Source organism: Lissotriton vulgaris, chromosome 6 (genome assembly GCF_964263255.1).
Source record: "Lissotriton vulgaris chromosome 6, aLisVul1.2, whole genome shotgun sequence".
In the NCBI taxonomy this organism is placed as follows: domain Eukaryota; kingdom Metazoa; phylum Chordata; class Amphibia; order Caudata; family Salamandridae; genus Lissotriton; species Lissotriton vulgaris.
The window spans coordinates 1,343,042,489-1,343,070,139 of NC_141694.1; the positions used below are offsets into that span (position 1 = coordinate 1,343,042,489).

The following is a 27,651-nucleotide window of genomic DNA, read 5'->3' on the forward strand; positions in this document are numbered from 1 at the left end:
AGTGAGGGTGAGGGTGGTTGAGGGTGAGGGGTTGAGGGTGAGTGAGGGTGAGTGAGGGTGAGTGAGGGTGAGGGGTTGAGGGTGAGTGAGGGTGAGTGAGGGTGAGGGTGAGTGAGGGTGAGTGAGGGTGAGTGAGGGTGAGGGGTTGAGGGTGAGGGTGAGTGAGGATGAGGGGTTGAGGGTGAGTGAGGGTGGGTGAGGGTGGGTGAGGGTGGGTGAGGGTGAGTGAGGGTGAGTGAGGGTGAGTGTGAATGTGAGTGAGGGTGAGTGAGGGTGAGTGTGAATGTGAGTGAGGGTGAGTGAGGGTGAGGGTGAATGTGAGAGGGTGAGTGAGGGTGAGGGTGAGGGTTGAGGGTGAGTGAGGGTGAGGGTTGAGGGTGAGTGAGGGTGAGGGGTTGAGGGTGAGTGAGGTTGAGGGTGAGTGAGGTTGAGGGTGGGTGAGGGTGAGTGAGGGTGAGTGAGGGTGAGGATGAGGGGTTGAGGGTGAGTGAGGGTGAGGGTTGAGGGTGAGTGAGGGTGAGGGGTTGAGGGTGAGTGAGGGTGAGTGAGAGTGAGTGAGGATGAGGGTGAGGGTGGGTGAGGGTGAGTGAGGGTGAGTGAGGTTGAGGGTGAGTGAGGTTGAGGCGTGAGTGAGGGTGAGTGAGGGTGAATGTGAGTGAGGGTGAGTGAGAGTGAGGGTGAGTGAGGGTGAGGATGAGGGGCTGAGGGTGAGTGAGGGTGAGGGGTTGAGGGTGAGTGAGGGTGAGGGGTTGAGGGTGAGTGAGGGTGAGTGCGAGTGAGTGAGGATGAGGGGTTGAGGGTGGGTGAGGGTGAGTGAGGTTGAGGGTGAGTGAGGTTGAGGGTGAGTGAGGTTGAGGGTGAGTGAGGTTGAGGGTGAGTGAGGTTGAGGGTGAGGGAGGGTGAGTGAGGTTGAGGGTGAGTGAGGTTGAGGGTGAGGGAGGGTGAGTGAGGTTGAGGGTGAGTGAGGGTGAGGGAGGGTGAGTGAGGTTGAGGGTGAGTGAGGTTGAGGGTGAGGGAGGGTGAGTGAGGTTGAGGGTGAGTGAGGGTGAGGGAGGGTGAGTGAGGGTGAGGGAGGGTGAGTGAGAGTGAGGGTGAGTGAGGGTGAGGATGAGGGGTTGAGGGTGAGTGAGGGTGAGTGAGGGTGAGGATGAGGGGTTGAGGGTGAGTGAGGGTGAGTGAGGGTGAGGATGAGGGGTTGAGGGTGAGTGAGGGTGAGGGGTTGAGGGTGAGTGAGGGTGAGGGGTTGAGGGTGAGTGAGGGTGAGTTAGGGTGAGGGGTTGAGGGTGAGTGAGGGTGAGGGAGGTGTTGAGGGTGAGTGAGGGTGAGTTAGAGTGAGGGTGAGTTAGGGGTTGAGGGTGAGTGAGGGTGAGGCATTGAGGGTGAGTGAGGGTGAGGTGTTGAGGGTGAGGGTGAGTGAGGGTGAGGTGTTGAGGGTGAGGGCGAGTGAGGGCGAGTGAGGGCGAGTGAGGGCGAGTGAGGGCGAGTGAGGGCGAGTGAGGGCGAGTGAGGGCGAGTGAGGGCGAGTGAGGGTGAGTGATGGTGTGGGTGAGGGGTTGAGGGTGAGTGAGGGTGAGGGGGTTGAGGGTGAGTGAGGGTGAGGGTGACTGAGGGTGAGGGTGACTGAGGGTGAGGGATTGAGGGTGAGGGATTGAGGGTGAGGTTTGAGTGAGGGTGAGGGTGAGGGGTTGAGGGTGAGTGAGGGTGAGGGGTTGAGGGTGAGTGAGGGTGAGGGGTTGAGGGTGAGTGAGGGTGAGGGGTTGAGGGTGAGTGAGGGTGAGGATGAGGGGTTGAGGGTGGGTGAGGGTGAGTGAGGTTGAGGGTGAGTGAGGGTGAGTGAGGGTGAGGGGTTGAGGGTGAGTGAGGGTGAGGGGTTGAGGGTGAGTGAGGGTGAGGGTGAGTGAGGATGAGGGGTTGAGGGTGGGTGAGGGTGAGTGAGGGTGAGTGAGGGTGAGTGAGGGTGAGTGAGGGCGAGTGAGGGCGAGTGAGGGTGAGTGAGGGTGAGTGAGGGTGAGTGATGGTGTGGGTGAGGGGTTGAGGGTGAGTGAGGGTGAGGGGTTGAGGGTGAGTGAGGGTGAGGTATTGAGGGTGAGGGGTTGGGTGAGGGTGAGGTATTGAGGGTGAGGGGTTGAGGTTGAGTGAGGGTGAGGGTGAGTGAGGGTGAGGGGTTGAGGGTGAGTGAGGGTGAGGGGTTGAGGGTGAGTGAGGGTGAGGATGAGGGGTTGAGGGTGGGTGAGGGTGAGTGAGGTTGAGTGTGAGTGAGGGTGAGTGAGGGTGAGTGAGGGTGAGTGAGGGTGAGTGAGGGTGGGTGAGGGTGAGTGAGGGTGGGTGAGGGTGAGTGAGGGTGAGGGGTTGAGGGTGAGTGAGGGTGAGGGTGAGGGGTTGAGGGTGAGTGAGGGTGAGGGTGAGTTAGGGTGAGGGGTTGAGGGTGGGTGAGTGTGAGTGAGGGTGAGGGGTTGAGGGTGAGTGAGGATGAGTGAGAGTGAGGGTGAGTGAGGATGAGTGAGAGTGAGGGTGAGTGAGGATGAGTGAGAGTGAGGGTGAGTGAGGGGTTGTGGGTGAGTGAGGGTGAGGGGTTGAGGGTGAGTGAGGGTGAGGGGTTGAGGGTGAGTGAGGGTGAGTGAGGGTGAGTGAGGGTGAGTGAGGGTGAGTGAGGGTGAGTGAGGGTGAGTGTGGGTGAGTGCGGGTGAGTGAGGGTGAGGGTGAGTGAGGTGGTGAGGGTGAGGGGTTGAGGGTGAGTGAGGGTGAGGGGTTGATGGTGAGTGAGGGTGAGGGGTTGATGGTGAGTGAGGGTGAGTGGTTGAGGGTGAGTGAGGGTATGTATGTATGTATGTTGAGTTTGAGGGTGAGGTGTTGAGGGTGAGGGGTTGAGGGTGAGGGGTTGAGGGTGAGGGGTTGAGAGTGAGGGTGAGGGTGAGTGAGGGTGAGGGTGAGTGAGGGTGAGGGTGAGTGAGGGTGAGGGGTTGAGGGTGAGGGTGAGTGAGGGTGAGTGAGGGTGAGTGAGGGTGAGTGAGGGTGAGTGAGGGTGAGGGTGAGGGGTTGAGGGTGAGTGAGGGTGAGTGAGGGTGAGTGAGGGTGAGTGAGGGTGAGTGAGGGTGAGGGGTTGAGGGTGAGTGAGGGTGAGGGTGAGGGTGAGTGAGGGTGAGGGGTTGAGGGTGAGGGGGTGAGGGGCTGAGGGTGAGGGGCTGAGGGTGAGGGGCTGAGGGTGAGGGGTTGAGGGTGAGTGAGGGTGAGGGGTTGAGGGTGAGTGAGGGTGAGGGTGAGGGTGAGTGAGGGTGAGGGGTTGAGGGTGAGGGGGGTGAGGGGCTGAGGGTGAGGGGCTGAGGGTGAGGGGCTGAGGGTGAGTGAGGGTGAGGATGAGGGGTTGAGGGTGGGTGAGGGTGAGTGAGGTTGAGTGTGAGTGAGGGTGAGTGAGGGTGAGTGAGGGTGAGTGAGGGTGAGTGAGGGTGGGTGAGGGTGAGTGAGGGTGGGTGAGGGTGAGTGAGGGTGAGGGGTTGAGGGTGAGTGAGGGTGAGGGTGAGGGGTTGAGGGTGAGTGAGGGTGAGGGTGAGTTAGGGTGAGGGGTTGAGTGTGGGTGAGTGTGAGTGAGGGTGAGGGGTTGAGGGTGAGTGAGGATGAGTGAGAGTGAGGGTGAGTGAGGATGAGTGAGAGTGAGGGTGAGTGAGGGGTTGTGGGTGCGTGAGGGTGAGGGGTTGAGGGTGAGTGAGGGTGAGGGGTTGAGGGTGAGTGAGGGTGAGTGAGGGTGAGTGAGGGTGAGTGAGGGTGAGTGAGGGTGAGTGAGGGTGAGTGCGGGTGAGTGAGGGTGAGGGTGAGTGAGGTGGTGAGGGTGAGGGGTTGAGGGTGAGTGAGGGTGAGGGGTTGATGGTGAGTGAGGGTGAGGGGTTGATGGTGAGTGAGGGTGAGTGGTTGAGGGTGAGTGAGGGTGAGTGAGGGTATGTATGTATGTATGTTGAGTTTGAGGGTGAGGTTTTGAGGGTGAGGGGTTGAGGGTGAGGGGTTGAGGGTGAGGGGTTGAGAGTGAGGGTGAGGGTGGGTGAGGGTGAGTGAGGGTGAGGGTGAGGGGTTGAGGGTGAGGGTGAGTGAGGGTGAGTGAGGGTGAGTGAGGGTGAGTGAGGGTGAGTGATGGTGTGGGTGAGGGGTTGAGGGTGAGTGAGGGTGAGGGGTTGAGGGTGAGTGAGGGTGAGGTATTGAGGGTGAGGGGTTGGGTGAGGGTGAGGTATTGAGGGTGAGGGGTTGAGGTTGAGTGAGGGTGAGGGTGAGTGAGGGTGAGGGGTTGAGGGTGAGTGAGGGTGAGGGGTTGAGGGTGAGTGAGGGTGAGGATGAGGGGTTGAGGGTGGGTGAGGGTGAGTGAGGTTGAGTGTGAGTGAGGGTGAGTGAGGGTGAGTGAGGGTGAGTGAGGGTGAGTGAGGGTGGGTGAGGGTGAGTGAGGGTGGGTGAGGGTGAGTGAGGGTGAGGGGTTGAGGGTGAGTGAGGGTGAGGGGTTGAGGGTGAGTGAGGGTGAGGGTGAGTTAGGGTGAGGGGTTGAGGGTGGGTGAGTGTGAGTGAGGGTGAGGGGTTGAGGGTGAGTGAGGATGAGTGAGAGTGAGGGTGAGTGAGGATGAGTGAGAGTGAGGGTGAGTGAGGGGTTGTGGGTGAGTGAGGGTGAGGGGTTGAGGGTGAGTGAGGGTGAGGGGTTGAGGGTGAGTGAGGGTGAGTGAGGGTGAGTGAGGGTGAGTGAGGGTGAGTGAGGGTGAGTGAGGGTGAGTGCGGGTGAGTGAGGGTGAGGGTGAGTGAGGTGGTGAGGGTGAGGGGTTGAGGGTGAGTGAGGGTGAGGGGTTGATGGTGAGTGAGGGTGAGGGGTTGATGGTGAGTGAGGGTGAGTGGTTGAGGGTGAGTGAGGGTGAGTGAGGGTATGTATGTATGTATGTTGAGTTTGAGGGTGAGGTGTTGAGGGTGAGGGGTTGAGGGTGAGGGGTTGAGGGTGAGGGGTTGAGAGTGAGGGTGAGGGTGAGTGAGGGTGAGGGTGAGTGAGGGTGAGGGTGAGTGAGGGTGAGGGGTTGAGGGTGAGGGTGAGTGAGGGTGAGTGAGGGTGAGTGAGGGTGAGTGAGGGTGAGTGAGGGTGAGGGTGAGGGGTTGAGGGTGAGTGAGGGTGAGTGAGGGTGAGTGAGGGTGAGTGAGGGTGAGGGGTTGAGGGTGAGTGAGGGTGAGGGTGAGGGTGAGTGAGGGTGAGGGGTTGAGGGTGAGGGGGTGAGGGGTTGAGGGTGAGGGGCTGAGGGTGAGGGGCTGAGGGTGAGGGGCTGAGGGTGAGGGGTTGAGGGTGAGTGAGGGTGAGGGGTTGAGGGTGAGTGAGGGTGAGAGGTTGAGGGTGAGTGAGGGTGAGGGGTTGAGGGTGATAGAGGATGAGTGAGAGTGAGGGTGAGTGAGGGGTTGAGGGTGAGGGGCTGAGGGTGAGTGAGGGTGAGGGTGAGGGGTTGAGGGTGAGTGAGGGTGAGGTGTTGAGGGTGAGGGTGGGTGAGCGTGAGGGTGAGCGTGAGGGTGAGTGAGGTGTCGAGGGTGAGGGGTTGAGGGTGAGTGAGGGTGAGGGGTTGAGGGTGAGTGAGGGTGAGGGGTTGAGGGTGAGGGGTTGAGGGTGAGTGAGGGTGAGGTGTTGAGGGTGAGTGAGGGTGAGGGTGGGTGAGCGTGAGGGAGGGGTTGAGGGTGAGGTGTTGAGGGTGAGTGAGGGTGTGGGTGAGGGGTTGAGGGTGAGTGAGGGTGAGGGGTTGAGGGTGAGTGAGGGTGTGACCATATCCATTCCAGACACTGATAATTAATTGGCGGCAAAAGTTATTATTTGACGTGGCATATCTTAATTGCTAGGTTTTTTAATTACTAGTTGATGTTTAATTTTTGTAATCATTTTTTTAAGTATGCACCTCTTAAAAAATAAATAAAAATATTGCTTGTTATGTATTTCCATTTGTAGACCTAGAATAGTTATGGTGCATTGTATGTAGCTCTGGGGGGAGGAAGGGCTCCTAATGGGAAGTGTAGACGGGGAGAAATTGAGAAAAAAGCTGAGCAGGGAGGGTGTTATTGCGGCTATCTGTTTGCCCGAGGGGAGGAGAAATGCAGGCCTGAGGCAGAGCACACGCTGAGAAGCTTGTGGGAGGGGGGCTGGGCTGCCTTTGATCTGGTAATGCGAGGCAGGCAGGCAGGCGGCTGGTGGCATTGTGCACGCGCTTTTTAGGGCTTGCGCTTGCGCAATGACCTAAAAAGCACATGCACTTGAAGAAATCGCCACTGGAATCGCCAGTGGTGGATCAACACTGGATAAGCCGTAATAGAGCTTCGCCAGCGATGCGCAGAAGCGCATCAGCAGGCGAGCCCTAACAACAATTGATGAACAGAATGCAGAACAATGTCATACATTCACCCCAGTACAGAGATCTGGGCCTAAATGCATCATTTTTTTGCTTACCATGCCATTCCAATTTAAACCCAGCCATATGCAAATCTTTCTTGAGCCTGTGCCTCATGAGAACAGTCCAGCCCGAACTGCCAAGCCAGCTCCTCCCTGCCTTGGCTGCCTTTTAGAAAGTTGGCATTTTCTTACTTCAACTATTCTGGGCCTCTGCCTATCCCTAGAATACACATCTGGGTTAGGTGACAGGTGGGCTTTGTGAATTCACACTAGACGATCACACTCAAAGGGAGCTGAGGTGGTCCTTGCATATCCTGTTGGCCCTTTATGAGCTAGAGTGGCGTAATTATTTGACACTTGCACCTGAATAGGGTTGTGTCTGTCCCCTCACAAAGAGCTGCATACTCTCCTGTAGTATGTCTTGAGCCAGGGCTAGAAATGGCAGGGTCTTGTGCAGTACAAAGACCTTTCTTTTAAGTCTCCCTACTTCAAAGGCCCAAATGGGTATAATTACTGCACCCCTGACAACATATACTCAGAACACTTTTGGACTGAGGACATTCTACCCGGAAGAAGAGCTGCTGTGTTGCCTGGAGCAACTGCCACTTTGCTGCTTGCTTTGCTCTGCTGACCTGCTGCCTGCTGCTTCTTGCCTGGGAGTGAGAGGACTGGAATTTAATCTCTACATCCTGCTTTCTAAAGGTTCTTCAAGGTCTTGGCTGAGCTTGCCTCCTGTTGCTGAAGTCTCAGGGACATCAAAAGCTTCAACTGCATTTTACAACCAGCACCTGGGCTCCTCTGCTGTGAGTCCTGACCTGCTAAGTGATGCCAAACCCAGTACTGGGCCCTTGGAGGTGAATTTGGTGCTGCAACCAAGATAATTGACACTAAGGGGCCCATTAGGATGTTGGGTGGATCGCCACCGCCTTGCAGGCGGTGACAATCTGCCCGACATCCTTGTCCTCCCGCCACCCATTTCCCCCGCCATATTACTATGGCGGGGGAAACCGCGGCAGACAGAAACACCGTCCGCCGCTTTTCCACCCAGGTTGCCTTGCGGCCGGGGTGGAAAAGGGTTTATATGGTGGCGGTGTTTATCAGACACCGCCACCCATATTAGGATGGGCTTTGGGAGATGCCTTTCCGTGGTGGCATTGCCGCCACGGAAAGGCAGGCGTTCTTTACTTTAGGGGGCCCCCTGCGGGCCCCCATGGTGAAGGCGAGGTGGGGGTGCACATGGGGGGTACCTGTGGTACCCCCCTGTATTTGTATACACAATGCGGCAGGCACCGCGCGGTGCCTGCCGCTTTGTGTATGCAAATGCATACCATGCATTCATGACATTGCGGCGGGTGCCGGTGTGAACACCGCGCGCCGCAATGTTATGAATCCATAATGCACCCGCTAGTATGGCGGGCGCATCAAAATGGCCAAGGCGGGACCGCCGCTCAGATCGCGGGGGGTCCCATTTTGCAGCCCGCCCGCCATCCTAATGGGGGCCTAAGTGTCAGGCGGAATGAGCGTCTTTTTAGCGAAACAATGGATCACTACTGCTTCAACAACCTTGCACTGCCTTAAGGAACCAACACCTCATCTGCAACTGAGTGATGTCACGTCTCGGTTTCCAACACGGTGTCCTTGGTTTACAATGCCTCCTCTTTAGTTTACGACATTGCATGACCAGATAGCCCCAGTGGGAGCTATGGACTTCTAAGAACTGCAGTCTTATCTTGACGTGTGTATGTTCGATTTTTTTCATTTTGGTGTTGTTTTACTCAGATAAACATTATCTTTTTTTCAAACTGGTGTTGAGTACTTTTGTGGACCTTTCACTGTGTTACTGCCTGTGTGTGTGCACAAATCCTTTACACATTGTCTCTTTAGGTTAGCCTGATTGCTCTGTGTCAAGCTAAACTTTTAGTATGCACTTCACTCACCCTGACTAGAGTGTGGGTCCATACTTGGGAAGGGTGCATACCTCTGCCAACTAGAAACCCCATTTCTAACAGGCAATCTAATACTTGAACAATCAAGCTTGTACACACTTTGTAAACATCAAACATTTTCATTCACAGAACTAAGTAACAGCAAGGGTGTATCAGATATTGAATGCCGCTAAGGAAAGGGAACAATCTCAATTTGTAACTAAATAGGCCTTAGGGAGTACAAGAAGAAGCTGGTTTGGGGAAATAAGTGGGAACAAAGTAGGAGTATAGAGAGAAAGAAAACATAGGACGCCCTCCACTCAGTAAGTCATCAAAAACACAAATGTCCTACCCCCACATGCATCAAGCATTTTTGAAGTCGCAAACGGTGCGATTCCTTAAAATCGGCCGTTTGCGATTCCCAAAATGCTTTTTTAGATGCATCATTTTTTTGTGATGAAAATCGCTAATTTTGCGACTTTCCAGAATGCGATTGCATTTAAGGAATCGCAAATTTGCGATTCCTTAAATGCAATGCATCATTCTGAAATCAAATTGCGAATACAAAGTTTGGAAGTGCAAATTACCATGAGGTTGAACCTCGTGGTAAATTGCGAAAAAAATTTAAAATGTTCTAATTTACATTTTAAACAATGTCATGTTACAGACACACATGTCCTTAGGACATGTGTGTGTGAAACATCCATTTAAAAATACATTTCAGGGGTGCAGAGGGGGGTCCTTTGGACCCCCCCCTGCACCCATGGAATGCATCAATTTTGGCCCATAGGAATCAATGGGAATAGCGAATTCGCAATTTTGAATTCGCATAATATTTGCGATTCGGTAAAAATTGTGATTTTTACCGAATCGGAAATATTTAGCACTGTCTATGATGCATCCCGTTTTGCGAATCCATATTTGCGATTCGGTAAAAATCGCAAATTTGGAAACGCAAAACGGGAGTTTGATGCATGTGGGGGCTAGTCTCCAAGGCAGTTCTTATCCATTAATCTGTAGACATCACTAGTTGTGTATGAATACCACCAGACCTATCTTGTTGTAGAAATTTAAAGTAGGGGATGTCTCAGTCTACTGCCGTTATAAAAATAGCCCTGCTCTGACCGACAAACTTAGATAATGTTTATCTGAGTAAAACAACACCAAAGAATACTTGTCCGGCGTCTTCTCAGCACTCGAGTGCTGAGAAGACGCCGGACAAGTATTCTCCACCGCACCAGAAACGAAGGGAGATTGGATCTTGCTAACCGATGGGGGCTGTATTCATTTTTAATTCCTCTCGGCTGGTATGAGAGGCAAGGCTAACTGAAGGCACGCAAAGCCCAGTGTCCTTTGCAGTGGCATTTAAATTGGTTTGCCCTGAGGAAATTGCCTGATTAAAACCAAGGCAATGAAACATGTCGGCTGTAAGTAGGTTGTGAATCGATTGGTAGTATTCACATCCTCCTTTTTTAATGTTTATATGTGTACTGTATGCAACGAGAAAGGAACATGAGTAAAGTTGTTTGTCCTGGTTGCACAGTAGATTATATGTTAAATGTTTAATGTTGTACGTTTTGTCACATATAATTTGTGTTCACTGCATCACTCACTGTCTTTTTCTTGGGTTTTGGACACGTTTCCGTTACGGCTTGATGGCACCAATGATGAGAACAGGGCCATCCTGGTTAGTACCAGCCAGGGGTCCCATTGGTGGTGCGCCCATGAGGTGCCATCTCGCCTTTCTCACCTTTTTCTGTTGTCATTTAAGGTGATTGTGGGTTCTGTGTTGGTCTAAGTTTGTCGGTCAGAGCAGGGCTATTTTTATAACGGCAGTAGACTGAGACATCCCCTACTTTAAATTTCTACAATAAGATAGGTCTGGTGGTATTCATACACAACTAGTGATGTCTACAGATTAATGGATAAGAACTGCCTTGGAGACTAGGGCATTTGTGTTTTTGATGTTGGGGAAATAAGTGCCTGCTTAAGCAAATACCTTTGAAGGTTTGATGCCTAGAATTCTGGAACTCCAAGGATCATGACCTTGTTCACTATTGTAATGAACTTTAATAAAATTCTTCTATCAACTAGAAGTCAGCTGATTGACCTGATCCTGTTGAAATATGAGTATCGGGAGTTTTGCTGCAGTCAGTTCAACCTTCCGATGACTACAAACTACCACAGAAATAATTAGCTGTCCAAATACATGGGGAATAACACAAAATTTGGGGTGATAAGATGGAAGACCCTTCTTGTTTAAGGACGGAAGCCCTCACCCACTCAATGGGTGACATGCTTCATCATCTGGCCCCTCCTAGCATTTCTCATAAGGAGAATCCTCCTAACCCTTATGTTAGATATAAGTACAGCAGTTTAGCTGAGGGTCTATTCTCCTTGTTTATTCTCTTTGTTGAGTGCTTTTTGATCCTGGTTATTAGGATAGATGTAATATTCTTAAAATAATTAAGAAATATATATAGATTAGGGGACACACCTTCTTTACATACACAACATAAAAGTTCTCCAAGACCATCTTACTCTTAATATCCAGCGAACCGTATGGGGGCTCCTCAAACGTGGGCTTCTGGATGAGACCTCTTCAAGGCAACCCCTACTCTGGACACTTTGGACCACTACCTTTTTAAGTGCTTGGCCGAGGAAGAGGAATGGAAAGCAGAAGACCAAATCAGCTAGGCAGTTGGGGCCCACCTCCGTCACTACGCCGGACATGGAAAAGACCCAGCAGCAACAACCATCAACTAGCATGAGCAGCTGATTGTGGACCTGAGTGACTACCAATTAGAACTGCAAGTCTTCAATAAAGGTATGGATTTTGTAGCCACAAATGTTAGAGATATCTTGGAATTGCAAACAATGTATAAACTGGGACATATCCAAACATTAAGATTAAGCCAGCTTATAAAGGCAGAGCTATTGTCCTGCAATGGTCAGATGATTACAGAAGAGGATTCATAAAACAATTAGGCACACCACATTTTAACCCCCTTTACTAGAGAAAGTCGGTAAAATAACTTCAACAGAGGATAAAACGGATGACAAAGTGTGCGAAAAAGGGTGGGTCACAAAACATAAAAAGAAATTCCTTAATGTAGAGAATACATGTACACTATATCTAAGATCCATAAAAGCAAGGTTCCTTCTCCTAGTAGATCTATTGTGTTCTGGATTGGTTCCATGTTGGACTTTTTCTCCAAACTTAAGTGCAAAAAAAAGCCATCTTACTTAAAAGATACAGGACAGTACCTAACCAGCTCCAAGATTGCAGATTTGACTGGGGAATTAGCATTCTGATTGGGTTAGATGTAAAATTGTTATAATTCAACAAGAATCACTATCAGTAGTCAAACAGCTACTCCAGGAAGAACTAGCACTGGATATGACTCTTTTTTAATTTATCATGTAAAGAGGTGGCACTAAAAGGTTTTTCAGTTTGAAGATAAATTATATCTGCAAATAACCAGAACTTCAATGGGCAGCACATTTGCACCAACTGTGGCTAACTTGTAGATACATCATTTTGAACTAAACTTTATTTACCCTATCACCAACCCTTAAAACTTATATAAAATTGCATATTATGGGAAGGGGACACACACAGAGCCATTGATTGTTTCAGTTGGTTAATGGATATTATCCTCATCTGAGATTTACTGGAAAATCAGATAGATACAGCCTACCCTTTCTAGACCTCCTGATGTACCATACAGATGGCTATCTAGCCACAGACGTTTATAGAAAATCAACAGATAGTAATTCTTTACTAAGCTATGACAGCTATCATCCAAATAATACAAAAAACAAGGGTCCTTAATATAGTCAATGAGATAAGGCACTTAATGGATTTATAGACAACACTGTGTACTATAAGAAAAATGTCCAGCCGGACAAAATTTAATCAATTGTAAGGATTCAGAAAATTGGGTGAACAATTATACAGTGGGGTACGGTCCTGTATCCAGTACATATAAAACAAAGGGATAAACCAAAAACATTACACAAAGGGATAATTGGCAGGCAATTCTAAGGTAGGGGGATGCAGGTAATGAATTACATTTTAACGTAGCTGACCACATGTAGTAAACACAATTGGGTAACACAATGGGAAACTAGCGTGAGAACTACATAAACTGTCGACGGCGTTTCGATCCTGTGTAAAATGAAGGATCATCATCAGGACTAAAAATGCATTGTCTGGAGGTTAAACATAACCCTGTAGGGAAAATACAAGGGGAACAAAAGACAAACGTTTTTAGAGTATGGACCTGCATGGATTGGCATTTGTGGTATAGAGGACCAAGCTTATTGTGACGACCTTTCATCTGTGGGTGAATCGTGTTCCGTGTCAATCAACCAGCCCAGACAAGTGTAAAATGTGACAAGTGAGTGGCGAGCAAAACAGGTACTAGGGCCTGGGTGATAGTAGGGATGGTGTCAGTGGCACACATGAGTTGGTTGGAGGGGTGGACTGCCTAGGACGGTGGGTGAGGAGGGGTACTATCCTTCAATTGGGACTGGAGGACACAACAGTGTGTTGTAGTACTGGCGCTGTGCCACGCTTCTCGTTGTCCTGTAAGGGAGGGGCCTGATTAGAACCGTTAGGCACGGGGGCAAGTGGTAGGTTGGATTGCCATACCTGAAGGTGGTTGTTCAGGTCGGAGCGCTGTGGGTATGCGGGGCACCAACGTGTGGTTTCCGCACAGATGCGGAGGGGTAGCAGGGCTTCTCGAGCAGTCAGGAGGTCAAGGTGTTCTGGGGAGAAGGGTGGACGGTTAGACCAATGGCTGCGGAATTAATTGGGCGACCCGTGCAAGAATCATATACAATAGCTTACCGGGGACTCAGGGTCCTATTGCCAGCGATTAATATACAGCCAGCGTGGATCAGTTCCTGGCAGCGGGGATGTCCTGTAAGGAGGGGCCTGGTTAGGACAGTAGTGCAAGGTGGGCAAGTGGAGTTTTTGGGCATAGGGGAGGAACAAACCTGAGGAGAGATGTCCAGTTCCGAGCGCCGTGGGTATGTGGGGCACCAATGAGTGATTCCAGAGGGTCCAAGGCTTCTCGGGGGTTGAGAGGGTCAAGGACACCAGAGGGCGGGAATGGTGGTTCCGTGACCTGATAGTCTGGAGAAGGGGGTAGATGGTTAGGTCAGTGGAGGGGATTGGAAGGAGTACTGTGTTAGAGCCAGTTCGGATTGCTTACCGAGGACACGAGGTCCTGTGGAGAGGAATGCGCGGCCAGCGTGGATAAGTTCCTGGCAGCGGGAATGGTGTGGATACCTGAGGAAGGGGAGGGTTATAGATCAATAGGGTGGTCTGACTGGTACGTAGCGTGAGAAGGGAGTCTCACCTTCCAGTTGGAGGAGGGACGGGCAGCAAACGTTTTTTGTAATAACTGTTACCCCTGGTCCTTGATTACCTAGAGGGTTCCCTTGTTGTTTTGAAATAGCTATCATCCAAAAGCATTGAACGGAAATCTCCTAGAAGGGCAATTCTTGCTTTTACGCAGGAACTGCTCAGACAAAACATCATTCATCAAGCATTTGGAAATTCTACCCAAACAATTGCAACAAAGATCTCATCTAGAGCATATCATTTGCAAAGCACATAAGAGAATGAAGAACAAAATAGAGAAGCCTTGTTGGAATCAACTCCTAACCCGCCTACAAACAGGCCGGTGAGTGTGAGCACGTACTCTATTCACTCTAATACCATAAAAAAATGAATTACTAAACATTGGCATATTCTTAATATAAGCAAATACAGCTTTGACAAACTGTTACTTGCCTTTAAGAGAAGTAACAACCTGTGGGAATTCTTAGTCCACAAATTACTTAAGAAGACCCAAGCAATACACACACTGACCCTTGCAGCCTTGCAAAAGTGAGTGGACATCACCCTTGCAGATCATGTTCAGTTTGCCACTTTACAATGACAACTACATCTGTTGATTTGCACATGAATACTCCATGGGAGTTGCAAAAATCCAATAATTGTAACAGGAAGGGAGTCATTTTCCTTATAAATTTTAACACATACAATGCACTATGTAGGCACTAGGAATGCATGTCTACATATTTATGAACATAGAAACAATATACAATGCAGACTTAGCACCACCAAACTGACTAATCATTACTTAAGCATTAATCACACAGAAAATGTATTTGTTGTCAGTGGTCATTGATAAACCACAGAGCAGAACTGATTAACTTCACACAGTAATTTTTTCTTAGATAACAAAGGTGGGTCCAATGAATGCACACTGACTTAGATGGACTTAATTATGACATACCATGGATGTCATCATCTCAGATCTAATAGAAATTACTGGATCATTGGCACTTAAAGTTAATTTTACATTACCATGACTTTTGTAGTATATAAACAAAATAAACACATTATATATATTGGGGATATGAGTCTTCCTCAGACCTTTAAGGAGACTCTGCTATAACTGCAACACTGGGTTGACATTTTCTTCCTTTACACTCTTGCTTGCCATTAGCTTTGTGTGAGATGTACATTAACTTTCTTCATTGTCATATTAATGTGTTTATTGACACATTCTATTTTGAATCAACAAAATACCTAGCAAAATGGGCTATTTGGTGCCTAGAGAGAGGCTAAATTTTGATTGCACATGGACAATTAATTAGTTCGGCCATTTTGTAATTACAACACTAGCACTTCAGTACACATAAATGCATTTCACAGATTCAAAGCGGCACTATGGCATCATCACACCACACATCTGCTGTCTGTAGCACCTTCGTCCAGAAGGTATGCAATTCTCTTGCTGTTAGTAGATGCTAGTATGCCACGACTGGGTTAGAATTAGGTAAGGGTACCTTGATTTTGCTTTTAAATATATAGGGCCTCATTACGATGTCAGTCAGAAAGGCCCCGAATGGCATTCAGAATTTCCTGAACCCGTGTCGGAGCCCATACTTCTAAGGGACTCAGAAGCATTTCTGATCAACCGATTACGATAGATTGTAACCGTTCAGTCTGTCGGACTCGGTTCCAACCCACATTCAGAGACTCTAAGTCGGTCGGCGCTGAACTTTAACAGGTCTATGAACCGCGTTTTCGGACTGACATTTGACAGCCTTTACGAATCGTTCTGTCCAACATGAAACGGCTGTTGGAAACTGACTTAGGGGGCCTGTAACAGGCCCCCTTTCACCCGGACACCTTCAGTTGGGGCCCGAGGATGTACCCATTGGACCCTCTGTACAACCATTTACAGTGTGGCAGACACCATGGGGTGCCCACAACTGGGTGCAAGGTTTTCCGCAACCACCCCTTTTTTCAATGGGAGCCAGTGTTGTCGGTCAGAACACAGGCTCCCATTGAAGTCAAAGGGAGCCCGACCGAACAGTGTTCGTACACATCATAACCAGTTGGTCGCTCTCCTCGAACTTGTGTCAGTCGGAAACCATTCCAAGAAGGAGTTGGTCGGAATGCTTTCCGTCCGACATCGTAATAAGGCCCTAGGTGTGGTGTATACAACACACATTACTGGCATTTTTTATGATAAGTTATCATACAGCCTCATGATCATAATGATTTTTCTGGATTATCAGAGGTGTAGGTACACTTTCTTTCACTTACTTGCACCGCATTTTATTAGATATCCTTGTTACATTCTGTTTTCGTTATTATTTCCTCACTACCTCAAGTGTGTACCACTATATTTTATCAAAAGGAGGGAAGCTAGCCACTTACAATGAACACCCTAAATGAGAGAAACTATTTATTTGTGGCATATGATAGTTGCTTCATAGACCAATTAATATTTGGGAATTTCTGAATGCTAGCTTGTCATGAGCCTTGTTTACTCCAACTTCAAGGATGAAGTGAAAATATGCAATTATATTGGTGAGACAAATATATCAGCATGAGTATTTCTGCATTCTTTTGGAATATACATATGAACCCATTCAACTGGTGTGGTCACTATTTGACTAACACCCTCAAATGTAACGTTGTTGCATTGTCTGATGTTTTCAGTGGTTGACAGAATATTGACAACAAAAATATAGATGTAAAAAATATTGAGGAAAAAATATAGAATACAAAAATATTGACTCCCTATACTTAAAAAGGTAAGTACAAAAATATCAGAAGAAAAGATATCAATACAATAATATAGTTGTATTAAATTTCGATTTTTCAAATATACATAATTTAAAATAATAAAATAAACATTAATTAAATACTAACTTTAAGTTATAAAAAAATATAATTAAATGTACATTTTAACAAATGCAAAAAATAAACTTCTTTTTAAAAATGTAAACACACACACTTATATATATTTATATGTATAAGACTATAAACTAATACTTCAATTAGTAATATAATTTACAAAATCTTAAATAACATAATATATATGTAAACATACATAAATATACCAAAAACATAAAATATTAAACAAAGGAATCAATAAAATTTAACCTCTTCGCAGCGGCGGACATTACGCCACGGTGCGGAAAAAATTGACATGTGCGCGGTTCGGACAGCCCCTGGCTGTCCTCTGCATATGCCCACTGTGACATCGCACAGCCGGGGGTCATCGACGCACCAAAGAGGTTAGAATGAAAAATAAACAACACGCATATTCTACAATTTAATTAAAAATAAGTTACAAACAAAAATATTGAAAATTATAATATATTATATTATAATTACAGGCAGGATTGTTTATGTGCCCCTTCCTGCACATAAACAATCCTGCCTACAACGCAGGCATCCAGGTGCAAGGATGCCTGCGTTGGCGCTAGGCTGCCAAAATGGCGCCAGCGCAGACGGAAAGGACACGAATGTGCCATATTGGATAAATAGGTGCATTCCTGCTCTTTCCTTGTGATGCAGGGTATAACAGCGAGGTGACTTGCTGTTCTGCCCTGCGCCACAAATGTCATCAATATGTCACTATATGTATGGGTGTGTCAGTGGATGGAGTCTCCAGTGCAGGTTTCTTTTTTAATTGGCAGTGATGAATGAGAAATAAATGATAATAGGCATGACTGGAACTCTAGATAACATTTAAGGTAAAACGTTTTGACATATTACAAGAAAGATGAAAGTGAGAATGCTAATTGGTTTGGAAAATCTGCCATTTCCTACGTAGCCATTATTTTGCATATGAATGCTGAAATATCACCAAATCATCAACATGTGACGTTACTTGTTCCTTCGGAAATACATTTCAGAACATTTCAACCATTAAAATGTTTTAAAGATCAAATCGGAGAATCAGAATGTGCTGTCTTCCGAGATCATGTAACATTTCTCTGGAGCACTAGAAGGCTTTAAATGTCTTGCTGCCTGTAGTGTAAACAGACTGCTTAATCTATTACAGTTGCCTGTCATACATACTTGTAGTACTTGTTAAGGTGAAGTCTAATATATTCTTGCGCACAACTAAAACATATTTTGTTCTATTTCAGGTCCAGGTTAAAAGCATGCAATAAACTTTGGCAAAGGCTGCGGCAATAGCTCTGTCGTTGGCTGACAACCTTTTGGTTTCTCAATACTTTAATCACAAAGGTAGAACAGGTTTTTTTGTTGGAGGTGGCTGCGGGGTCCTTACCAGTAAAAGATAGAACCACTGGCAAAAAGCACGATTCTGTTGTGGGGCTGGCCTCAAATGCATACATTGCCATTCTCGTTCCTGTCAGAAATGCAATGCATTCTGTGCAGATGGGCTTTTTGTGAATATGCAGAAAGCCGTCGCTCATAGTGAAATTAACCAATGGCTGAAGTGGGCTGACCGATAACCCTGTACTGTATTCTGTTGTTAGTGCTTTGCTAACGCCAGATCTAAAAATGCCAAATCCAAATAGCGCATGTTCAACGTAAACACTGGCCCCCCATGATGAACTGTTGAATATGTCTAAATGAGGGTGCCTTTTGGCAAATTGTAAGGTAGAAATGGAGACTTTGAGTGAGTGGGAGAAAGGTAGAATAGAAAGGCTTGTGAGAGAGACCACAGTAATATGAATGTGGAACACTCCCCTTTAAGTGAACGAAAAATAATCAGGGTAATTTAGATTAGAACCTGAAGAAAAACAGGCATGAAATTATCTTAGGTCATGAAGTGATGGAAGTACGTAAGGGCCAGAGGAGGTCAAAAGAGGACAGAAGCTACTCTGGATTGCCAGAAGAAGGAAGAGTGTAGGGGGTGTGTGGTAGGGTTAAGGCAGTAGTTAACACCACAAAGAAGGGCCGAGTGAGCAAGAGGACCTATATAGCATGCACAAGGAGATAGAAAAGTGGCAGCATGTAGTCAAGAGCATGACATTCTAGATTATTCTTTTTCTACTAAATGGTTGCGAATTGCAAGTATAGAATTTTATTAATGTTACATGAATGCGCTTGACTCAATGAGCACCTGTTAGACCACCATATGGATGAGAACCATGTGCAGTTGGGGCTTGTGCAAGGGCCACCTAAGTATATATACAATGTGTCTCACCGCCTACAACCCCTTTAATAATACAGAGGAGAAACCATTAATTCTGATGTGGTACAGAAGTATTTTCATGGATTAATAAGATGTCCTCATTATTTTTTCACAAAAATATCGCCCCATTGGATTTAGTACTACAAAATGAGCACCCAGTGGGTCGATATCTTTGTGAGAGATCTTTAGAACACAATATCTATGTCAGACGATATTTCTGTGTAAAACATTTTGACATACATCTCTATTTCTTCCACATAATACAACAGGCCCATAAAATAGAGGCTCAATTACACAGCTGACAAAACCACAAGTCACTATCCTGAAAGGCAGTGATCAGGATGCTGAAGCTTGTCCTCTCTCACTTCAGCCTCTGTGGGCAATTATCTCATTTTTGACCTCCTGGCTTGACACTAAACCTGGAAAGCATAATTCCAACTTCATATCAATCAATTTCTGTCACAAATGAGGTTAGGAAAATTCTCATTTTCAGCGATGGTGTGTTGGAAATGACCACCTTTGCATGCCATTTTCCCAGATGTTTGCCTTCTTTTGTTGACACTATTTTTCTGTTGGACAGAGCACTTTGCACACTTTATTCCTACCAACCAGTTGTAAAATGCTTGAATTCTCCCTTTTAAAGCTGGTAACACTGGTATACACCTAATTGGCACATTTCATTTACTTATTGTCCCTAGTATATGGTACAACATGTACCCAGGGCCTGTAATGGGCTGCGATACTCATTATGCCACCAACTAAAGTAGTACTTAAAACATGTTTACAGGCCTGCCACTGCAGCCTTTAGTGCAGTTTTATACTGCCATTTTGACCTGGGAATATAAATCTATTGCCAGGCCTAAAGCTTTCTTTTTAATGTGTGCACGTCACCTCTAGGGTAGGCCTAAAATGCCCATAGGGCAATGTGCATGGTATTTAACGATGGTATGTATGGTTAATCGTTTACATACCATGACAGTGAAAATCCTCCCAAGCCACTTTTCACCATAGCGAAGCTGGCTCTCCCATAGGAAAACACGGGGTTACACTGTAAGAACTGACAGTGTTTCATTCCAGTTTGGTAGAAAGTAGAAAAATAGTTATAGGATTCATTTTAATAGTAATTTAAAATCCAACCTAATGGTCAAGCCAGATTTTACATTACTGTTTTGAAAATTACACTTTTAGGAAGTTGTCATTTTCTTACCTAATCCAAGTGGGTCTTTGAACAGGATTCACTGTTTCTTTCACAGCATAAGTTAATATAGAGATAACAAATATTGCATCTTGTCAAGCACAAGGATTACACACAATATTTAGTCAAAAATGTATCTCGCACCCGTATACAGGACATACAAATTATAAAAAGCATTCATTATTCTAGTTCTTGACAAACTTCAAAATGTTTGTTCATTTTGTGATGGTCAGTTGTTCATAATAAGAAGTAATAGCCTGAAACAATGCATTTACAGCTGAAAAACAATTCTCACCTGATGGAGGATTTCAGTATGATGTTGAGCGATGGAAACTGTGAAGAAATGATAAAAGGCACAATTAGATATGATTCTGAAATAAATGCAGATTATTGAGTGTAGTTAAATTATATCAGTTTCAAACTAACAGTTCTGTATCGCAGAGATTGTACTGGTGCATATTTTTGCACCATCCTTTACCTGAAAAGTATTAAAATGTGACTCTTGCATCGACTGACCAAAGGAAAATAACATTGATATTTGCTCCTGATGATCTGCTCAAAAATCAAAGCAAAAGTGTAATATAAGTTATAAGTTATAAGTTATCCAGAAGCATCAATGCAAAATTGCATTGCCACAAGTATAATCTATGCAACCTGATTAAAGGAACCTTAGACAGGTTTCTAAAGGTTTGCCTTTACTTGTATTACAAACATTCAGAGGCACAGGAATATGACCTCTTGTACAATTCCAGAGTTCCCGTAATGGAAATGAGTGAGCGCAGAGAGGAGAAGATTCTCCATGACATGCACCAATAAAAATGTGTGCACTTTGCGCTAGTGGTCTCATATTAACACCATTAGTGCATATGTTTTGCTCTAAAGGAGGGCAGCAAATGGTGCCCTGTTCGGTTGTGGAGCCATATTTTCAGTTTTAAGCTTTTAAATGAATTTTTGTAATGCCACATGGACAGTTGTGGGCTGTACAGTGTTGAAGGATCTGCCACATACATAAGATGGCTGGGTGTGTCTGTGGGTGGTTGAATTCATACAAGAGAGAGGACAGTTGGTGAAAAGATTGGGATCACTGCAAGATGTCATGACCCCTGTCAGAGAGCCACAGGTCAAGCAAGAGCTACAAGGCCAAACCTTGGGGGATTGAGGACTTTTACTCCTCATGTCCTACTACCAGATCTACAAAGGATTCTGAGCAACTGGGATAAGTACCCCTTTAGACATTATTTACGTTGTTTGAGCAGTCCAGGGATTCTCGGGGGGAAGGTAGATGAAGGGGGATGAGCACAGGCTCAAAATACATTCAATAGCAGCAACAAATGAATGTCCAGTCAAATATTTGCTCTTTTGAAAAAAAGGAGTATTTACAGATGAACACAAAGTAAAATACGGCATACACTAAAAATGCACACAGTCATCCTGAGGTCAGAATTCTAGTGTTAGATAGGCAAATTCCTAAATTCCACTTCCCTCCCTCTACATAGTCAGCATTTCTCATTCATGATAGCTGACATTCAGGTTAGTCTCCACTAGAGGTCCAACACTTTCAAAAGTTAAAGAGTTCCAAAGCTGATCGAGCTACAAGGCACATGTTCCACTGGACCCTCCAGCCCTTTGATCAAACTTACCTGCTCCCACCAGGGCTGCTGTATTTGAGCATCCCGGAGCACTCAATGCTCAGACGTCTGCAGTGGCTGCCAGCAGTTAATTGCATTATAGGCTTTGCGGGGCAGTGGCTGATCATCCACTGCCCTCCCTCCTATGATGCAGTAAGTTCTTCTGATGCAGTTCAAGGGAGAAGGATGGTCATTCCTTTTCCAATGCTTCAATCAGTGCCCATGTACTTGAATATCACCACAACAACTTTCTCTCTCAGCATCACAGAAAGCAGGGGATGACCCTTGCTTTTTACTGAGCCCCCTCGCCCCACCCCAGAATTACTGGGTCACTGACTTACTCAACACACTGGCTACAGCATGATGGGCACATCACTAATGCTCTCTTCATGGCAGCCTCCTCTGTCATACAGAATTACAGACTTTACTTGGCACATGGGCTACAGCCAGATCATCATGGCAGTAATACAGTCTTCATGGTGGACACCTCTGGTATACATGGTTGCCCACTTTACTCCACAAACAGACTAAAGACCAATCAGCCCAAAGCAAATGCACTGTTCGCAGTGGCTCCCTCTGCAATACAGGGTCACTGAATTTAACCAGTAGACGAGTGATGGTTTGATCAGTACTGCACTGGCAAACTTCACAGCAACCACCTCTGGCATCCAGGGTCACTGAATTGTGTCTGCACACTGTCAGTGGCCCTATCGGTGCACCAGCCACTTCCTCCCACCTCTCTTTGGAAATCTGCTCACCAGGATCCACACTGGACCTTGATCCATCTAAGTGCTCTCCTCTTCCTCACAAGGGCACTCTGATCTTGCCAAGCAAACATTTATTGGTGCTCCAGGCTCCAGGGCAGCTGATCTTGTATTTTCCCGGCTGATGTCCCCTCACCCAGCTGGGAGACTGGCTGACCTTAGCACCAGTCCTGGTCACAAGCAGAAGTCTTGCCGAGTTTCTCTCCCTGGGCCTACAGCCCAACTGGTTGCCTTGCAGTTGATAATTTAGGGGGTCTCGAGCTCCCCTTCTTATAGTCCATTTCCAGACATAAAATATGATTTTGTGTCTGAGTCTTTGAAGTTTGTGTTGGGGGTCTGCTACTTTGGAAGTGCCGACTCTATCCTGCTTTTCCTCCAGAAAGCAGTCTGTCGCAGCAGGATTGGCTCCAATTCTGATAGTCCCTTGACACGGTATGGGAGTGACTAGAGGTTCAAACCTGGATGTCATCCACAGTGATATATGCTACTCTTTATGATTCACTTATCAGCCCCATATCCATCCTTACATGAGCCCAAGCCCCTTTCCAGTGACCGCTCTCGGAATCTTCAGGCATAGTTTAAAGTGTACTGAAGAGCCTTGCTCTTACCCCCTTCAGTGAGTGTCCCATTCAGCTCTAAGGAATGCAAAAATCCACACATCTGTTTGAGGGGAATCCTCTACCTCCCCAAGCTCCTCCAGTCAGTCTTGGGCCTCCCAAAATAGAACTCAGAATAGTTTTTCATGTATTGGACCACTCATAGACACATATACACCCAGCACATACATTCAACCACACACACGCTGCACAGCACTGCATACTAAATTTTTGCAGGCAAAGGGTGAGTTAAGCCCACAGCAGCAGACCTTTACATGAGTGGGCCTGTAGGCCTCACCCCAAAAACTCTGCTAAAAGGACCTGTTCACTCCTACTGATCAGTAAATGGTATACTACCACCATCACGTTACTTAACTCCTGGTTAAGGCAGTTGTCTTTATCCATCAGGAGGGTAGCACTTTGGGTGCCCTTCCAGGTTTAACAAGACTGTAATCTGTGAGACAGGCCTATGTCATGGTGCAAACACGTGTTGTTCCGTTACAAAAAAATCAGCGCCAGAGATCCAGATTTCGCTCTACAGAAAGCAGACGTCTGGTGATACAACTGAATCTTTCCTGTATTGTTCAGCTACTTCTCCATTCTGCTCTCATTTACTTGGACCTCTTCTTACTCCCTCAGCCATGTTGGGCCAGGGTATAAAGCTTGCTGCCTCACCCTTGGATCCAGTCATAAGTAACTTCTAGCGGCCCAGACCTCTGGTGCCTATGCAAGAAGGTCTGAATTTGCAAAGTGCTTCACTGCTTACTGCACAGATTTACCCTTTATAATGGAATCCTTTTCCAGTTAAGAGAATGAAAATGAATAAAACTACATCGGTTTCTCCCTTTTCACAAAAGTGCTAATTTAGGGGTGCTTCTAGCATGTTGAATGGGTGCACTGATTTCAGTGCTTGATTTGAGCCCGTGATTTCCGGTGCTCAGCACTGACACTTAATCATCAACACCAGCGCTTTTCATGAGCAACAGTTAAGGACACATTAATTTATGGGTAGATTAAGTGATTTGTTCAGAATCACAGGCTGTTGAACCGATGCCTGAGGCTCAAACCTGGTTCCCCCGCTCCGAAGTCGGAAGCCCTGGCCATTATGGCACATCTTCACCCCACTTTCATGGTTAGAAGTTGGCTCTGTTTTAGGCGGTGCTAACAGGACAAATGGGCTGGTGCAAGCCACCTCCTAGCGAGAGCCCCAGGCAGGCGCGCAACACCCATTGAACTCACCAGGCTTCAGCCCCCCCGTCGTGTGTGGCAGCCCGGGATGAGACAGATCTCGGGCACACACAGAGCCGCACCCAAACGTTTCACAGGTCTTTAGAAGACCATTTGAATGTTAATTAGGCCTTACATTTGTTTCACCCCCTTCTAGGAGCCCCTGCGGCTCCACTCTGCCTACTGATTGAAGGTTCAGCCCCCCCCGAAATTTTTTCTTAGCCCCCCCCCCCGAAAGTCGGCTCTAGTTGCGCCTCTGGCCCCAGGTACGTATTTTGTTTTTCAAATTAACCACTGACCGATTTACAATGACGCGTTGTTTGCACTCCCTTCCACTTTGATTTTGGTGCTTACACCAGCAAAAATCTGGCATTAACACCATGCACAAAAGAGGAATAATGCAGTGACATTGGTGGCAAATCCGTAAAGCTTTTATCAGTATGGGAAGCAGTACTCCCGTAGTACTTTTTTGACGTATTCTTACATGTATTTGTGATTTGGCCCCAAAACATCTAAAATTGAAATAGTTCGGGGAAAAAACATCTTCACATAGTACAAAAGTAAAAGTTTGTGCCCTCTTTGCGCTTTTAATTTCACTTGTAGAGAGTTGGGCGCGAGGTGATTCACAGAGCATACAAGTGTCCGGAAAAGGGTAATTAGGATTAACCAGAATGCTAAGGAATTCTTAATATATATTTAGTTCAAAAAGAAAGGATTGTGCTCTCTTTGCTAATACTTTACGTTTTACTAAATAGGTAGGTGAACTTTCCGGGGCTGATTTATAAAGGCATTCATTTATACGTACAGAAACAGTACTCCAGTAATGCTATTACCAACACTCCAAATGCCTTTGTGGAACGGCCCCAGTGTGTTCACAATGGTTATAAAATAGTATTTGTGTGTTCTCCCCTTTTGCACGGGCCTAAACATTGAGCAAACGAGCAGTCCCCACAAATGTTTTTGCACCCTCATTTTGCACCGGCCTCTAAGTGGTCAAGGAAGAGTTTAAATCGTGGTATCTGCTCTGCATCAAACGTCTACTGGTTCCAAGGCCTTTTCTTCATCATCTGACCTATCCTTTATTGAAAGACACGTGATTCATTACATATTGCATTCTGCCTGGCACCTGCATAGTATTATACTGATTTATTTTGTGAAGGAAAGGCAGCAACTAAAAACAAGTTTTTCCTCTTCAGTAACATCTGGTATTTGATATTCTTCATACCCGTAGCCAGTATTCTTCTTTAATTGATTCCTGATACGAATTTCTAATTTGATACACAATAGGGAAGCCAGTTAGATGTAATCCACTCGGCAAAACAAATTAAACCTAATTTGGGTGTATGCTCTGCGGTCTCACAAATTGATTTTGACACTTCCAGTATCAGATACAAGTAGATTATATGACATAATGCACAGCAGGAGCAGCTGAGATGTTATCAAATGTAAATGACACCAAAATTAATAAAAATAGATCCATCCTGGTGACTCAGCCTTGCCTGGCTCTAGATCGCCAAGTAAGGGAGTAGCTGCATTTTTTGAACTTGATTACAAAGCGCAAAAGAAGTGTACTATTCTTAGTACATTTGCAGCTCAATGGCTGTCTAAATTTGCAGACTTTGCCTGACCTCGTCTCCAGCTGCAATGAAATCCTAGACTGAATTCCAAAAATGGCGCTGGACACAACTCGCAGATTCATTGGCATTCTAGTCGACTTGTTGCACCTTGGTATTGGTAGAAAAACTGTTCTGAAACAACACTTGTGTTTAGGGCCGGCTTTAGCACTGGTGGCACCGGGTGCAACAATCACTTTTGGCGCCCCCGCGTTCCATGATCACTTCCGCGGATTCTCTCCTTACCAATTGCAAAAGTGACCCTCATCTCTCTTATTATAAGATATTGCTAAACACAGTGCTCACCTGAGGTCACAGCTACCCCCTCCACAGGTCAGCGCCCAGTACGGCTGCACCAGTTGCACTGCCCTAAAGCCAGCCCTGTGTGCTTGCCACATTTTAGCCCTTCTCTAAATGAAAACAGGCATAGTTGTTCAATAAACTCAGTATTTACTCAGAGAGAGTATTCAGTCTTGCACTTAGGGGCCATTGGGGTCACTTTTTCCCTCATTAAAAAGAGGGAGCCCAGAGCAGTTCAAAATTGATCCTTTCCAATATCTTGTGATAGAAGCAAGCAAGAAGCAGGGAGCCATAGTTACACACATGAACTGGGCGAAGCAACTTAGTAGCAGCTGACTCATTCATACCTGCCAACTCACATGGTCCCACAGTGTGTCACACAGTTTTGTCTTCCTTTCCACGGTCACCTGGTGAGGAGCCAAAATCGCACAGTGGCAGAGAAAACAAGCTGAAACCCACTATATACAGTGGATTTCCGGCTTAATTCGGAGGCTCTAAGCAGCCAATGTCCATAAAAGGTGTGAATACACCCCAGGACATTGATGACAGCCTCAATGACCCTTTGTTTTTTTGGAGTGGCGCCTTGGTGAGGGGCAGCGTGCCTCTTAGTTAGCGCTCAGCACCAAGTTCTGCCCTCCTCTAAGACCCCACCCCCTCCTCACACTTTGAAAATATTTTGTAAGTTGGCAGGCATGCACATTGTACATCCATTTATTCCACACTTCCTTAGAAATAAGATGCTTGGATTTTCAGTCTTCAAAATGTCAGCTTGCACAGTACATATGTAATATGAACCTTGCAATGGTGAAATCTGCTGGGGAGAGGATGTGGCCTCAACAATAGAGCTGCTGAAACTGGAGGACTGACTCAAAATCTTTTAATTTGGGACAAATCACTCAATATCCCTGTGTCTAAAACCACAAAGCACTATGTTGTAACTGGTGTTCAGGTTAAGTGCTCCAATACCTTTGGGTTGACTTTGTGTCATATAAAACTACAAAAAACGATTCTGGTCCTGCATGAAGATCAGAGCTGTATTTGGAAAAAATGAGTGCCAAATCTCTCATTAGGAGCCTATCACCGGCCCTGCTAGATGTCAAGATTGCTGAATACCAAACCTGCCTAGTCTTGATTCCACTTCAAGACTATTTCTTTGACCAAACAACTTCTAGTCTCTAGAGCAGATTCACAAAAGCATTTATGTGTAGAGGAAGTAGTAATCTATTACACAATCTTGCATGCCTTTGTAAATGGGCCCTGAAACTTCCATCTTATGCGTCAAAGTGCAAAGAGGACACAAACCTTTCTACTTGTACTAATCACACACAGATATTCCCATTTAATTCCCATTTTATTCCAATTTTAGATGTTTTGGAGCCAATTAACAAAGGCATGTAAGAGTATGTGGAAGAATACCACAGTCGTATTACTTTAACTATTCCAAAATGCCTTCATGACTTGGTCAGATCGAACTTGACTGAGTTGCTAACGTCCAATGTCTCTTATAGACACCTTAGCTAAAATCCTTGGGAGG

At 46.4% G+C, this 27,651-nt stretch overlaps 1 long non-coding RNA gene across 1 annotated transcript in view; it reads right to left on the reverse strand.

Annotated features, from left to right (window-relative positions):
* LOC147708868 (uncharacterized) overlaps positions 1–27,651 on the reverse strand; it is a 601,827-nt gene that overhangs the window by 286,928 nt on the left and 287,248 nt on the right. Inside the window, exon 2 of the long non-coding RNA XR_015296661.1 lies at positions 20,285–20,322. This is a non-coding gene — a long non-coding RNA (uncharacterized LOC147708868). The remainder of the gene's footprint in view (positions 1–20,284; positions 20,323–27,651) is intronic.